At 40.2% G+C, this 14,992-nt stretch overlaps 1 protein-coding gene and 1 non-coding gene across 11 annotated transcripts in view; one reads left to right on the top strand and one right to left on the bottom strand.

The window, feature by feature from the left end:
• Celf1 (CUGBP Elav-like family member 1) overlaps nucleotides 1-14,992 on the top strand; it is a 77,799-nt gene that overhangs the window by 14,482 nt on the left and 48,325 nt on the right. The gene's annotated exons all lie outside the window — the stretch shown is intronic.
• LOC132649100 (U6 spliceosomal RNA) lies at nucleotides 11,650-11,756 on the bottom strand. Its single transcript, XR_009587534.1, has one exon. It is a non-coding gene; the product is annotated as a U6 spliceosomal RNA (small nuclear RNA).

The following is a 14,992-nucleotide window of genomic DNA, read 5'->3' as shown; positions in this document are numbered from 1 at the left end:
TTCATAATGAAATCTCAGTTTTGGAGGTTACGAAGACTTGAGAGATCATGCATTTTTGCATAGTGAAGGAATCCCTTCTTGCAGGGTCATGGGTGGAATGCTGCTACCTCTCCCTTCAGTTTGAGGTTGTCTGCATGACAAAAGCTCCATTGCTGGAGGCTCTCCCTTTTTAAAACATTAATAAAAACAATAAAATGTCTTTATTGCTTATTTTGTGCACGTTTGTGTATGCACACATGCATGATGGTTATGCAGGTCAGAGGAAAGGCAGAGTTCATTCTTTCAAGCCTGTGAGTTCTGTGTTAGGTTATCAGGCCCAGTGGAAAGGGCCATTGAGCCATTTTGCTGAGTGTACTGCTGGAGCTCTTTTTTGTTTGTTTGTTTTTGGGGACAGGGTTTTGCTGTGTCACCCTTGTCTGTCCTGGACTCTTGTAGACCAGGCTGGCCTTGAACTCACAGAGATCCAACTGCCTCTGCCTCCCAGAGTGCTAGGATCACAGGTGTGCAGTAACACACCCGGCTGGATTTCCCATTTAAAGCTAGGTGTTTTGTTTTTTACTCTGTAGATCAGAATAATTCTCTCTTTCTTAAATTAGGGCAGTTTATCTCTACTTAAGTCAGGCTTGTCAGTCATGAGAAGACAGATAATTCTGTAAAGGAGTTATGTCATGCCTTAACCCTAGAACTTTGAAAAGATAATGCCATTTTTGGAATAAGTCAGTCTTAATGAGATAACAAATGCTGTATTGAGCTTAAAGTACTTTCTTTTATACTTAATAAAATGAGATGACTATGAACTGAAGAACTCCACTCCCTAAAAAAAAGCCTCGTGTTTTGTTTTTTCTTGAGCTGGTTTTATGTTGCCCAGTCTTTCTTCAAACTTAACTATATAGTGGAAATGGGCCTTAATTCCTTTTCCTGCTGTTCTACCAAAATTATAGGATTACATTATTACTCCTGACTCCTCCCCAGCCCCCACCTCAACCTTCTCACAGTGTACTTCTCTCTGGTCTGGAATTCCCTCTGTAGACCAGCCTTGATCTACCTACCTCAGCCCCCTGAGTGCTGGGACTAAAGGTGTCTGCTACCACACTTGGATCTGAAGTAGCTTTAAAGCAGAATCAGAAACCAAACAGACAAGTTGTTCTGTGTTTTTGTGGTATATTTGGATGCTTTCATCTTTGTTTAAAGTGTGGGTATGTTTAGACTGGATATTGTAGTATACACTTGAAATTCTAATACATGGCAGGCTGAGGCAGGGGGGTAAGGAATTGGAGGCCAACTCTAGCTACATAGGAAGTTTGAGGCCAGCCTGACATACATGAAAACCCCCTAAGGAATACAAAAATTAAACTAAAGTAGGTACATCTATTTTTAAAAGTTTGATTAAAAATTAACACCGGATAATTACACTTGTCTAGTGAGGAAGACTCTTCAGGCCTATTTTTGAATGTCTTTTATTCATTATGCAAGTCATCAAATACCCTGGTCAGTGAGAGCTTCAGCTATAATTCATGCTAGTTTAGAGCTGCGTGGAAAGTTGTAGTAGGTAAATATTCAAGTTATTTACATCTTTAAACTTAAGTAAACACTGACATGTATTTATTTTTACAGAAAACCAAAGTGAAAATGCAGTTGGCAGTTTTCTGCTGTCTTCAACAGACTAGAGAACGCTGTAATTAAAATGTAGTAAATTTAGGAATGCATCTCAATGGTTGTAGCATTTATCTAGAATATAAACCGGTGGGTTGGACCACCGGTTCTATAAAAAAGAGGGAAAATATGATAGTTTATTATTTGAGTGTCTTGCTTATATAGCCCAGGCTAGCCTCCCACTTAGGAGGTTCCTGTCCTCTGCATTTTGAGAACTGACTGGAGTTATAGGTGTGTGTCAGCAAACCCAGCTTTGAAGTTGTTTCTTTTTTTTAATTTTTTAAAAATTTATTTATTATGTATACAGTGTTCTGACTGCATGTACACCTGCAGGCAAGAGGGCACCACCAGATCTCATTATAGGTGGTTGTGAGACACCATGTGGGTGCTGGGAATTGAACTCAGACCTGTGGAAGAGCAGCCAGTACTCACACTTAAGCTTTGAGCCATCTCTCCAGCCCTCTTTTTTTAAATTTTTACTTCATGTGCATTGGTGTTTTGCCTGCCTGTATTGTATGTTTGTGTGAGGGTGTTGGATGCTCTGGAACTGGATTTGTAGACAGTTATGAGCTGTCATGTGGGTGTTGGAAACTGAACCAGGTCCTCTGGAAGAGCAGCCAGTGCTCTTAACCACTGAGCCATTTCTGCAGCCCCTGGTTTTATGGATCTTTTTGATCCAGGCTTCCATTTTCTAGCTTTGGATCACCTGGGGCAATCACTCTATACCTCAGATAAGCCTCAGACTTTTGAGAGCCTCCTTCTGCTTTTTGTCTTCTTAGTTCTGGCTTCTGTTTTTTTGTGTTTCTGAGATAGGGTCTCTTGTAGCCCAAGGTAGCTTTTTATACTTGTTGTGTAAAGGCTGACTTTGAATTCGTGATCCAAATGTTTTCCTCTCATAAGTGCTGAGATTATAGGTAAGTGCCACTTCTGACTCTTAATTTTTAAGATTGCAGAAGTTGATGAACACAGCACTAGTCTTACATACTTTAGATGTCAGACGCAATTGTGAATCTTACAACCTAGCCTTTTCCTAAGGTGTTCCTTTCTCTAACTTTTTAAAATATCAGTGGTCTTATTTGACCAATGAATTCTCTTTTGGACACACAAGATCTCCCTAATAAGCTGGGCTGGAACTATCTACCTCTTTTTATTACTGTTTTTTTCTTTTTGAGACAGAGACTTGCTGTGTATTCCAGGCTGGCGTGGAACACCTACTACGTAGCTTAGATTGCCCTCTAATTTATTATCTTCCTGTTTCTGCCTGGATGCTGGGATTATAGATGATTACAGGCATCTGCTACCACATCTACCTCTCATTGAATATGGAGGGGCACTGAGAGTTGTGACTTTGATTTTTTTTTTTTTAGTGAAATATGTTAGGTTTGTCATCTGTTGACTCCTGTCTTTGTAGTCTGAGTTGTTCTTCTGGTAGTGGGAAGTTCTGGGACTTGAACCCTAGGCCTCTTGTTAGGCAAACGTTCTACCACTGAGCTACAGCCTAAGCTGTTCGTGGCTCTTCTTTCTTCCTCCCCTTCTAAGTTTTTGTTTTTTTAATGTATGTGGATGAATATTTGTTTTGCTTGTATGTAAGTCTATGTACCATGTATGTGCAGCACCTGTTGAAGCCAGAAGAGGACATTGGACTTCCTGGAACTGGAGTTAATTGGAGTTACAGAGGTTGTTGGTCAGTACCGGGATTTGAACTGTGATCCTCTGAAAGAGCAGCCAGTGCTCTTATCTGCAAGCTATCTCTCCAGCCTTCCCCAGTTCTTTAAAGCTTGATAGTCCTCATCCCACACTGGTGTTCTTACTCTTTAGCTCTAGATCTGTCTTTCCCCCTTCCCCTTTCATTTTCCTTTACTGGGGACTGAGCTCTTACTTCTGTGTTCTATTATCGGGCCCAGCTGATCCTGTGTTTGAATTCTGAACAGCCATATGCTATGAGCTTCTAGAAAAAAAGAGAAAACACCATATTCTCTAGAGTACCATAACGTTAGCCAGATTTGCTATATTGTCTGGACTTTGTGTTTTCTTTCGATTGGTCCCACATTGAAGAGTATCATAAATGGTATCTTGATACCATCTCCTTCAGCAGCCTTCACTTGAAGCATCCATTTACAAGTTGATTCACCATTGAAGAAAACCATATTTGAAATTTGTTTTTCTGATAGTATGAATTTTCTTGTCTTTCATCTCTGTACTTTTTTTTATATTCTTTGTACCTCTTATTTGAGTGTGCAACTTCTGCATAGTTGGCTATTATGTCATCTTTGGGACTACAAAATAAAAGAAGATTTTAAAGTTCTCGGAATAATGTCGCCCACATTGCACATATGTCATATTTTGAATTTACTAGCTAAGCCTCCAGATATGTGCTTTATATACAGTATGTTCAGCATACTGACAGGTTGCTATGAGAACCAAAAAATGTTAAGGCTTAAATCATTAAGTACTTTTCTTTTTTTCCTCTTAACTGTTTTGCTAGTTTTGCATCCCTGTTGTCCCTGTTATCCCTGTTGTACCCTGCTGTCTCCTGTTGTGTGCTGCGTGGAGTCCCTGTCATTTCTCTGTCCCCATTCCTACCTCCCCCGGGTCCTCACTACATGGTTGCAGTAGGCCTGGAACTCACTTATGTAAACCAAACTGGCCTCTTACAGAATTCTACCTGCTTCTGCCTTCTGAATGCTAAGATTAAAAGGCATGTGCCACCATGCTCAGCTTTGGGTTTGGTTTGGTTTGGTTTGGTTTGCTTTTGACAGGATCTCTCTCTATTATATAGCTCTGGCTATCTTGGAATTTCCTGTTTAGACACTAGGCTGGCCTCAAATTCCTAAGGCCTGTGCTACCATGCCTGACCTTCTTTTTGTTTTTAAATATACTATTTTTCTAGAGTCAGAGTCTCAAGAGCATAGGTTGATCCAAATTTGGTATCTAGCCAAGGCTGGCTTTGAACTCCTGATTTTCCTGCCTCAGCTTCCCAAGTGCTGAGATCTAGGTGTGTTTATGCCCAGTTAATAGTTCTTAGTAGTTGAAATATAGAATAACTATGTGTTCATAGATTGTTCTCCTTGCTCATGAGATAATAACTTCTTTGTTTCTTTGTTTCGTTTTTGTCTTTTCATAACAAGGTTTCTCTGTGTAGCACTGGCTGTTCTGGAACTAGCTCTATAGACCAGGCTGTCCTCAAACTCACAGAGATCTGCCTGCCTCTGCCTCCCTAGTGCTGGGATAAAGGCCTGTGCCACCACTGCCTGGCTTTGGTTTCTTATTTGTTCCTTTTGTTTTCATGTTAGTTTTTCCCTCCCTCACTGTATTGTCTTGTGTTACTTATTTTGTTTTAAGACAAAGTTGTTTGTTTGTTTTTGTTTTTTTGGAGACAGGTTTCTGTCTCCCCAGGTGCTGGGATCAAAGGTGTGCGCTATCATGACCAGCCTCCATGCTAGCCTTTATAATCTCAGCACTCCTTTTTGCTTCTGAGAAAATTACAGACATGGGTCAGTCACTATTCCCAGTTTACTTGTTTGCTTTAAAGCAAGAGTAGAATAGTTAAGGCAGACCATGTCAGCAGCTGCCTTGCCTTTACCACCAGTCTGCTGGGATTATAGGTGTTCCCGTCTTACCCGAGCTCCACCGAAGGTTCTGAAACCTAATTTGTAAGTCTCTTGCCACACCCTCAGCAACCCCCCCCCCGTGTGTTTAATTTTATGCATAATATAAGGGAGCTTTTGAATACTTGAATATCTTATTTTTCACTTGAGGAAATAGGTCCACAGGGAGAAGAAATGTTGTGCCAAGTCAATGTGCTATAGAGGTTTATAGCCATTTTTATTTTGAGATTACATTTTAATTATCCTTGACTATGTAATTATGGACTCTTGTGTTTATTTTTGCTTAGTTGCTTACACATAGCAAAGTATGTAGTGATTAAAGCTGTTACATAAAATATAGCATATCCACCATAAGCTGCTGAAAGCAGTCAAAGTTGTTAAAACAAAGATGTTCAAATTTTTAAAGATTAAATACATAACCCACTATACATCATTAAGTGATCTCAATGACTTGTTGAACACTTAGTATGTCTGTTTTGTGGGATATAAATATAAATATTCTTTCAAATAACTGCTGGAGTGTGCTTTTTTTTTTTTTTTTTTTTTTTTTTTTTATGTCAAGTAGCAAGATCAAGGCTTTGTTTTGCCCTGGAAGACTGCATCAGTGGGATTGAGAATTCAGGTTTGCTGTTGTTCCATTTCATTAAGTTGTCAATGAATGAAAAAGAAAAGTTCAAAATTCCGAAAGTATTTTGGAAATAAGAAAAGTAAATATGTAGAGCCATTTATGTTTTAAAAATTTGACTTTTTCTTTATAAATTTTAGGGAGAGAGTTGGGTTGGGGTACTACCTAGAATTTTTGTGATAGCCCTAGCATACATTTACCTGTGGCAAGAAGCTAGTACTCTTCTCAGCAGTTCCTTTGTGGGCCTAACTAAGGACCACAAGTCATCAGTATCTCTAGTCCTACTTTTCTCTTTTCAGGTTGGCTTCCTGACTTGATACAGCTAGGAACTCCAGATCCTCCTACCTCCCAAGTCTGTCTTTCACTTTGTTTAAAATAGTGGTTTAAAATTTATTCAAAAGACTAATTAGTAATTTTGGAAGTGGAAGAATATTTTTTTGAACATGTTAGGTGAGAAATGTTTGAGTGAATGCTGAAATGCTGTCTTTGTGTGTGGTGGGGATAAGGTACTGCTGAGTGCTAGGATTGTAGATGTGACCAATTTTATTTTTATTTCTTTAGAACGTATTTTCTCTAAAGTAGACAAATTGCAAGCCATGATTAATCTCATATAAAACATTTTAGGTTGAAATTGCACTCAAAAAAATTCCAGGAACAAAAGGAAGTTGGGTCTATTCCAAATCTGCATTTCCTTCCCCACATTGAAAACGCTGTAGGTAAATTTAGTGAAAGCATAGAGGTAGGCTGGCTCCATGGAATGAACTCTAAGTCTGCCTTTGCACTTTTCTCTTAATGTGGGTAATATTGACAGTTTGTTCCTCATGCTTTGGCACTAGTCAAATATTGTCGGCCATTACTATCTTTAATATTGACTGATCTTTTTCAGGTGCTAGCCAGGAACAGAGGTCAGTCACTGTTAGTAAATACAGTTTCAGTTTGCATTAGCACTACACTCTGAGTACCTGCCTAATCTGGCTGCTGCATTTCCTATTTTTGAAAAATTTACTTTGTCAGAAATTGACAGTGATACACGCCTATAATCCCAGCACTTGGGAGGCAGAGGCAGGTGGATCTCTGAGTTTGGGCCAGCCAGGGCTACACAGACAAGCCCTGTCTTGAGCCACCCTCTACCCCCCCCAAAAAAAAGTGAATCTTAATTGCTTTGTAAAATGCTTTTGGGAACAGATATTTGGCTTGATTATATAAGTGAGCATCCTGAGAGATATATTTCATACCCTTTGTAACGGTCTTACGAGGGTGAGCAAAGGGTAGTACAGGTTAGAGTGTTCACTTAAGTATGGCAGGGAGCCTGTTTTTGCGCATCACATTTCAGGATTTAAATGATTAAATTGAGCCTCATAGCTGTTGCTGTTTTAGTTGTTTAGCTGTTGCTGACCTAGTAAAGTTTTTTTCAGTCTTCATTACTGAGGCTGAGGATCTTGGAATAAGTGACTGTAATCTTTGGGACCCTCCTTGACTGACATAGACACCTTCCTTCAAGCCTGTGTGCTCCTGTTTTTTTATCTGGAGTGTGTGAACAGAATGCCAGAGAGATAATTGCCCTTCCACTAATGGCCCCCTTTCAGCAACCATGTATGGGTAAAGCTGCTCAGTTCCCTGCCCCTCCCTCTCAGTGCAGATCTGCGGAAGCTACTGCTCCACTTTGCAGCTTTCTATATTTGTACAGCAACAGCAGGAGCAGCCCACTAGCTAGGCAGTGCATTAGCCTGTGTTTCCACATTGCCTCAGACCTGCTCAGGATTCAGCCAGGGCTTGAAGTTTGTGTTCTTAACGTGCGTCCATCTGTCTGTCTGTGTACATTTCTGTGGAGGACTAAGGTTTTTCAAGTAAAAGAGGTGACTTGTTTGTCTTTTTCGGTTTGATTTGTTTAGGTTTTGTCAGTTAAAATTGTAGAAAATTGAGAATTTCGGAACTGGGTGGAGGGAAGATCTGTAGTCAGCTAATGGTATCTTGAGGAGCAGATGCTGGGCTGGTGGATCTGGTGTCAGGAGGTCTCTTAGCTGCCTTAGAAACATGACTCACCAAAGAGGTGCTTTATTGTTTTGTTTTGTTTTTTTTAAACCGTTCTCAAAGATCAGCTCTTAAGAGTGGAACTGAACACATTTTCTTATGTGAATCTTGAGTTTAAAAAGCTGAGAAGCCAGCCCTCAAAAAGATTCTGCGCATATCTTTGGGGGTGGGTAAAGTTGGGCTACTGATTTGGCCTTTTGTTGAGAAGAGCTGTGGAGAATGCCTGGTTTTTGGTTTTGCAGCAACCTATGTTGTTGTCTGGATTCACAATACTTTGTAAAGTTTTGCCTAACAGGCCTTGTAATGTCTTGTGATATCATACCTATTTAGGGTGTAGAGGGACATGATCGATAGCTTTCAGGCAATTTTCCAAGCTACTAAACTTGATACTGTTTTAAAAGAAGACTTTGTTGGCTTGCTGTGAGAAAATTAGGTAACTTCAATCGCGATCACCCTACCTAAAGTAAAGTGCTTCATTTTACTGGTTCTTTTTACTCCTTCTCCCACCTTCTCCCTGTGAGTCACAGGCTGTAGAGCTGGGAATAGAACTTGTCAGCTGAGTGGGGATGAAACAGTTTGCTGTACATGTTTATAACTATGGCTCATTCGGAGATGAAAAGATTTTAAATGCTGGAGAAATAGCTTTACTGAGGCGACTTCTGTCTGTCTGTCTAGATAGAGAATCCTGTGGCCATTCAGTGGTGTGTATTTTATCTTTGAAGACTAAGTCCTGTAGGCACTCTGCGTATTGCATACCTCAGAATGTCCTAGAAGTACTATTAGCACATGTTGGCTTAATCTTCTTCCTCTTGGCAGTTCTTGGTGCCCATTGCATTTTCCTGTTATTTAGGGGATCTTGTTAAAGATCAAAATCAGTGACAGCTCTTCTTGTTGTTTTTTTCAGACAGGGTCTCACTACGCATATCCCTGGCTGTCCTGGAATTTACTATGTAGACCAGGGTGGCCTCCAACTCACAACTCTTGATTTTTACAACTCAGCCTCAGTAACTGATGCCATGGTTAGCACATTTATGTTACAGCTTTTTCTTTGTTTTTGTTCTTTTAACAATTTCATAAGTTGTCTTGTCTTTATTTTGGTTTTTTTTTTGAGACAAGGTTTCTCTGTGCAGCCCTGGCTGTCCTTGCACTCGCTCTGTAGACCAGACTGGCCTTAAACTCAGAGATCCACCTGCTTTTGCTTCCCTAGTGCTGGGATGAAAGGCATGTTCCAGTTCCTAGTCTTATTTATGTGTATCAACTTGAAAGCTTCCACAAACTTATTTTTGTTATGAAGAGAGGGATAAATAAATTTCAAGGAAGAAGAGAAAGACTGGTGAGGCGGCTCAGTGATTGAGAGAACTGGCTGCTTTCCTAAAGGATCTGGGCTCGGTTTCCAGCACCCACAAACTCTAGCTCCAGAGGATCTGACACCCTCTTCTGACCTCTATGAGCACCAGCCTCATACATGATGCACATGTTCACTTATAGACAGAATGCTCATGAAATACAGTAATTTTTTTTTTTTAACTGAAACCAGCGGTCCAATATTGATGAGAAACACTGTACCTGTTGGATGCTAACTGGACCAGTTGGGGGCTGCTCTGTTATCTAAGCATTGCCTACTTACCCACTTTCCCTTCACTCCTTTAAATGAGAAATATTATCACTGAATTTATTGACCTCACTTTTTTTTTTTTTTTCTTTTGAGACCAGGTTTTTTATGTAACAGCCCTAGCTGTCCTGGACTTTCATTATAGACCAGGCTAGCCTTGAACTCACAGCATTCTTCCTGCCTCTGACTCCCAGAGTGCTGGAATAAGGTGTGCACCACCGCACCCGGCTTTGACCTTTTATTTTTAATTTTAAACATTTGGAACTGGGGAGGCCAGGAGAGGGTGTAAGACCCCTTGGAACTGAAATTACATAGACATTTGAGAGCCATGTTTGTGCTAGAAAATGAGCCTAGGTCCTCTAGCAGAGCAGCTAGTGTTTGTAGCTGTTGACCCGTGTCTCCAGCCTTACACTACTGGTTTTTCATGTTGATTTTTGTGTCCTGTTAACTTTGCTAAGTGCACAGCTGATCCAAGAGTTTTTGATAGAGTCTTCAGAGTATAGGATCATATTCCCTACAAATAGTGGAACTTTTACTTCTTATTTGCATCCTTTTTCTTTCTAATCATGTAACCATTTTGAAGAGATAAAATCATCTGGCTAAAGACTAGAGCTTTCTGGTACAACCTTCCATTGGCACCAAATTTAATGTTTAGAAGAATAATAGTAGCAAATGCTTATGTGAGTATTTTCTATATTTTACATGTTGTACGTACAAATCCTAACATCCTGTATGGTAGATAACTGGTTTTATAACCATTATTTACATGAGAAAATTCATAAAGATGTTTAACAATTTCACAAAGCTGTTGAGAGTGTAGCTATATAGTAGAATACTTAGCTGCATTCAGGAAAACCCAGGCATTGCTTACTTAGCACCCCATAAGTTAAGCATGATATTGTATGCCTGTACTTCCAGCACTTCGGTAGTGATAGAAGGATAAGAAGTCAAATGAGGTAAAGGCTAGCTAGGGTTTGTTGAGCCTGTGTTTCAAGAAGAAAAAAGAGGCTGCTCAGTTGACTCAGCAGGTAAAGGTGCTTGCTGCAGAAGCCTGGCATCTGAGTTTGCTCTTTGGAACCCATGTAAATGTGGAAAAAGAATCAATTCCACAGATTCATTTGCCTCCATACACATGCATGGCATGCAGCTTCTCTCAGTAATAATGAACATTTAAAAAATTTTATTTTTATTGGCATGAGTGCTCTATCTGCAGGTATACCTGCATGCCAGAAGAGGGCATCCGATCACATTATAGATGGTTGTGAGCCACCATGTGGTTGCTGGGAATTGAACCCAGGACCTCTGGAAGAGCAGACAGTGCTCTTAACCACTAAGCCATCTCTCTAGCTCATGAACAGTTTTTAAAAGAAAAATCAGTGTTCACAAAGTTACCTGGTTAGTACCAAAACTGTAAATAAAGACTCTGGAGTTGGTGGGATGCACCGTGGGGCGTGGCGCGGTGTTGGTTTGGTTTGTGTGGGGTATTGGATTTAGGGTCACATGCACACTGGAGAAGTGCTTTGCCATTGAGCTATAACCTGTGATGTACACCTACACCTTCATTTATTATTTTTCATTGAGACATGGCCTCAAATTCACTATGTAGTCAAAGGTGGCCATTAGTACCTGATCCTGTTATTACTGCTGTCTGTCTCATGATGGGATTGTATGTGCCACCATGTTGAGTTTGTGGGATGTTGGGGATTGAACTCAGAGGTTAGTGCATGCTAGTTGGGCACTCTATCAACTGAGCTGTATGTCCTTTGCTTTCTTCTTTTTTTTTTTATGATTTTTTTAAAGATTTATTTATTTTTTATGCCTGCATGTGTACCTGCAGGCCAGAAGAGGGTATCAGATCTCACTGTAGATGGTTGTGAGCCGCCATGTGGTTGCTGGGAGTTGAACTCAGGACCTCTGGAAGAGCAGATGGTGCTCTTAACCGCTGAGCCATCACTCCAGCCCTGCTTTCTTCTTTAATCCCCTCCCATCCTGCCTCGGACAGGACAATAGACATCTCTTGGAGATGCCCATGGAATGGAAGGACTGGCAAGTTTTGTTTTTTTTTCCTTTTCCATAATTTTATTTTTCTCATTAGTTACATTTTGTAATTCTGTATCCCAAAAAATATGGAACGCTTCACGAATTTGCGTGTCATCCTTGCGCAGGGGCCATGCTAATCTTCTCTGTATCGTTCCAATTTTAGTATATGTGCTGCCGAAGCGAGCACGGCAAGTTTTGTCTTATCCAGAACTATGGATTTAGTCAGGTTAAGAGGGGATCTGTTCACAAGAAGTTATCCTAACTGAGTTTGTGGTTGACCATGCCATTGCTATCAAGAATAACAAAAATATTACTCTTGGACATTATAAATAAATACGAAGAATGAATTTAGACAGGTAAATAATCAGTTCTTTTAAACAGTATGAGCAAAATAACCCCAAATAGCCAGGCATGATGGCACATGACTGATTTCAGTGCTTGGGAGGCTAAGGCAGCAGTCTGGACTAAGCATCAAGTTTCAGGCATAACCGTGTCTCAGCTAGACACAAACAGCTCACTTGTGAAAACTTTAAAACGTTTATTTATTTTTATATCATGTGCATTGATGTTTAATTTGCATGTTTGTCTGTGTGACATACATGATGTCAGATCCCCCAGAATTGGAATTGGAGACAGTTACAAGCTGCCATGTAGGTGCTTGGAATTGAACCTGGGTCCTCTGTAAGAGAAGCCAGTTCTCTTAACCACTGAGCCATCTCTTCAACCTGAGATGTTTGTGTATTTTTCTCAAGACATGGTTTCTCTCTGTAGCCCAGGCTGGCATCAAACTCAGAGATTTGCTTGCCTCTGCCTTCCAAATGCTGGGATTAAAGGCATATGCATGTGCCACCACCAACTGGCAGAAAGTTTTTTTGAGTTCCATATTAATGATTGCCATTTTTTTCTTGGATGTATGTGGTTTCCTTTCTGATTTGTTTCTAATGCAAGTCATAGTTTAACATGTTCATAACAACATAAGACAGAGGACAGGCCCCTTTCTTTATGTGTGCTCTCCTTAGTTCTAAAGAAGTGGATTTTGTTTTAAAGGTTTTCCCCCCTCCTGTTTGTTTGTAAATATCCACATATATGGATGCTTGTGGAGGCCAGAAGAATCCCTGGAGCTAGAGGCCATTATGAGCCACCTGGAATGTGAGTGCTGGAACCAAGCTCAGATCCTCTAGAAATGCCCCATGGGCTCTTAATCTTCACCATTTCTCCAGCCCTGGGTTCTTCTTATTTACAGAGCTTCTGTTTTCTAAAGAACTTGTTTTTTGAAAATGAAACCAAATCACTGACAACTTTAATTCTGTGACACAGTCAAGATATTTTAAGGAGTGATTTGAAGGAGGTGTTGCAAATCCTATAAGTGAGTATTTAAATGTGAGAAGCTCTCTTTTAGGAACACAATAAGAAAATGATGGAAGCATGATAATTGAACTTAGTTTTAAAAATGTAATAGTGTAGAAAAAGAGATTGTTTGTCCTTAGTAGCGTCCTATTCACTGATTAATGAAAACGGAATTATACTTTTTTTTTCTTTTGGTTGCTGTTGTTTGAGACAAGGTGTTTCTTTAAAGCCTAGCATGTCTTAGAACTCACTATTCTACCCTACCTAGACTAGTATGAAGCACAAGGTGTGGAGGCAAGGCAGGAAAGAGAGTTTTTATTCATTTATTTGTATTTTACAGAGATGGGCCCAAGTAGAAAGCCTGAGGTTTCCTGCTTCTCAGCAAAACAGGACAATCATCCTTAGAGAAGACCATATGGGTGTGTTCTGCTTGAGTGCCCTTGTTTGGGAGGGTCTGGGGTCAGGTGGTACACAGGGTTTTCTCTGCTGTTGCTTGGTCAAGGTTTCGGAGATGGTAGAAGTTCCAAGCTGGGTTCTATGGAAGTACGGGTATGTGTTGTCTGTTTTATACATACCTGCTAAAAAGGTGAATAAGCAAGCGTATTGAGACCATACTGTTTTATGGGTGGTTGGGGGGGGGAAGGAAAGGAAAAAGCAGGGACTTGGATGACAAAGCCTACAATTAGCTCTAAACCTCCCTCTGAGATTAGGGAGACAAAAGCAAGATGCAGTGTGAGAAACAGAATTCCAGATCCCTGGTTTCCTATGTTCTCTAGGGCTGTCAAGTATGATATTTCTGTACTTTCAGCGTTTTCTCTTAAACTTCACGCCCCTTTGATTCCTTTATTCCTTACTGGAATTCAGCTAATGCTGCATTCTGCTTTTGGAGGAAAGACTGAAGGAAATGTACACGTAAATACACAAATGAGTGATTGAAAATAGCTCCAAACTTTTAAAATAGGAAAGATATAAGGTTTGTAGTTCAGGCTGCCTGAGTGTCATGTGAATTACTAGAATAATTTCAGTTAATGTGATACAGTTGTTTGGTTCAAATGTGATACATTATTGCTGCTCATTGGGACAGTGGCTATTTTTACAAATTAGTTTTAGGCAAAACAAAGCAAGAAAAAAGTATAAAACTAAAATGTTTATTTGGAGCACTAAATAAGTTGGGAGGTTTATGTGGGTGCACATGCACAAGTGTGTGTGTGTGTGTGTGTGCGCGCACTACAATACGTGTGGAGGCCAGAGGACAGCTTGGAGGATCTGATTCTCTTCTACCATGTTGTACCAGGTCATCAGGCGTGGTGGCAAGTGCCTTTACTTCCTAAGCAGCCAGCCATCTTGCCAACCCTATGCTTTATAGAATCTTACAATATTTTTCTATAGGTGTCAGCAGTTGGGAGCCAAAAGACAAGCATATCTCCGTGAGATCCAGGCCAGGCAAGTCTGTGAGTGTAGGCCATCCCAGATTTACCTAGCTAGACCTTGTCTTCACACATACATACACAAATCTGTTGACTAGGTCATATATGCACTTTTATAAATAATTCAACCCCAGTCTACTTCTACAGATGGATTATTTATCTTTCCCGAGATTCTGTCTCCATTCATGCCATGTTTGATTCTTTTTTCATTTATATAAATGGATCCTGCTTACCTTTTTTTTTTAATAGCCCCAGAATGTTCTGTTTTGTGGTTATACTACAATTTATTTATCACACTTCAATTGATGGTAGTTTTCTAGGTTTTGCTGTTGTAGACAGTGTTCTTTTGAATGCCCCTGTCCATATTTTGCACATATCAAAGACAAGTTTATTTGCAGACTCCCTCTCTCCCTCCCCCACTCCCAGCCAGTCTTGCACTTTATTGTCATTGCCACCTCAGGCCTTGACCACATACTTGTACAGTAGGTACAGCCTAATTCCGCTTAGCTTCTTGGTCGTCAGCTTCTTTTTGTGCTTGGTGAGCTGGCTACACGAGCTCTAGTCTTCTTGTCGCAGGTCCAGAGGCTTGTGCTTCCTGAGTTTGTGGAATTCCCGAGGTTTTCCTTTTGAGTCTGATTAATGACAGTGA

Source organism: Meriones unguiculatus, chromosome 18 (genome assembly GCF_030254825.1).
Source record: "Meriones unguiculatus strain TT.TT164.6M chromosome 18, Bangor_MerUng_6.1, whole genome shotgun sequence".
Taxonomy (NCBI): Eukaryota; Metazoa; Chordata; class Mammalia; order Rodentia; family Muridae; genus Meriones; species Meriones unguiculatus.
Note: the sequence above shows the minus strand (reverse complement) of the source record. Positions and strands in the feature narration are given on the sequence as shown.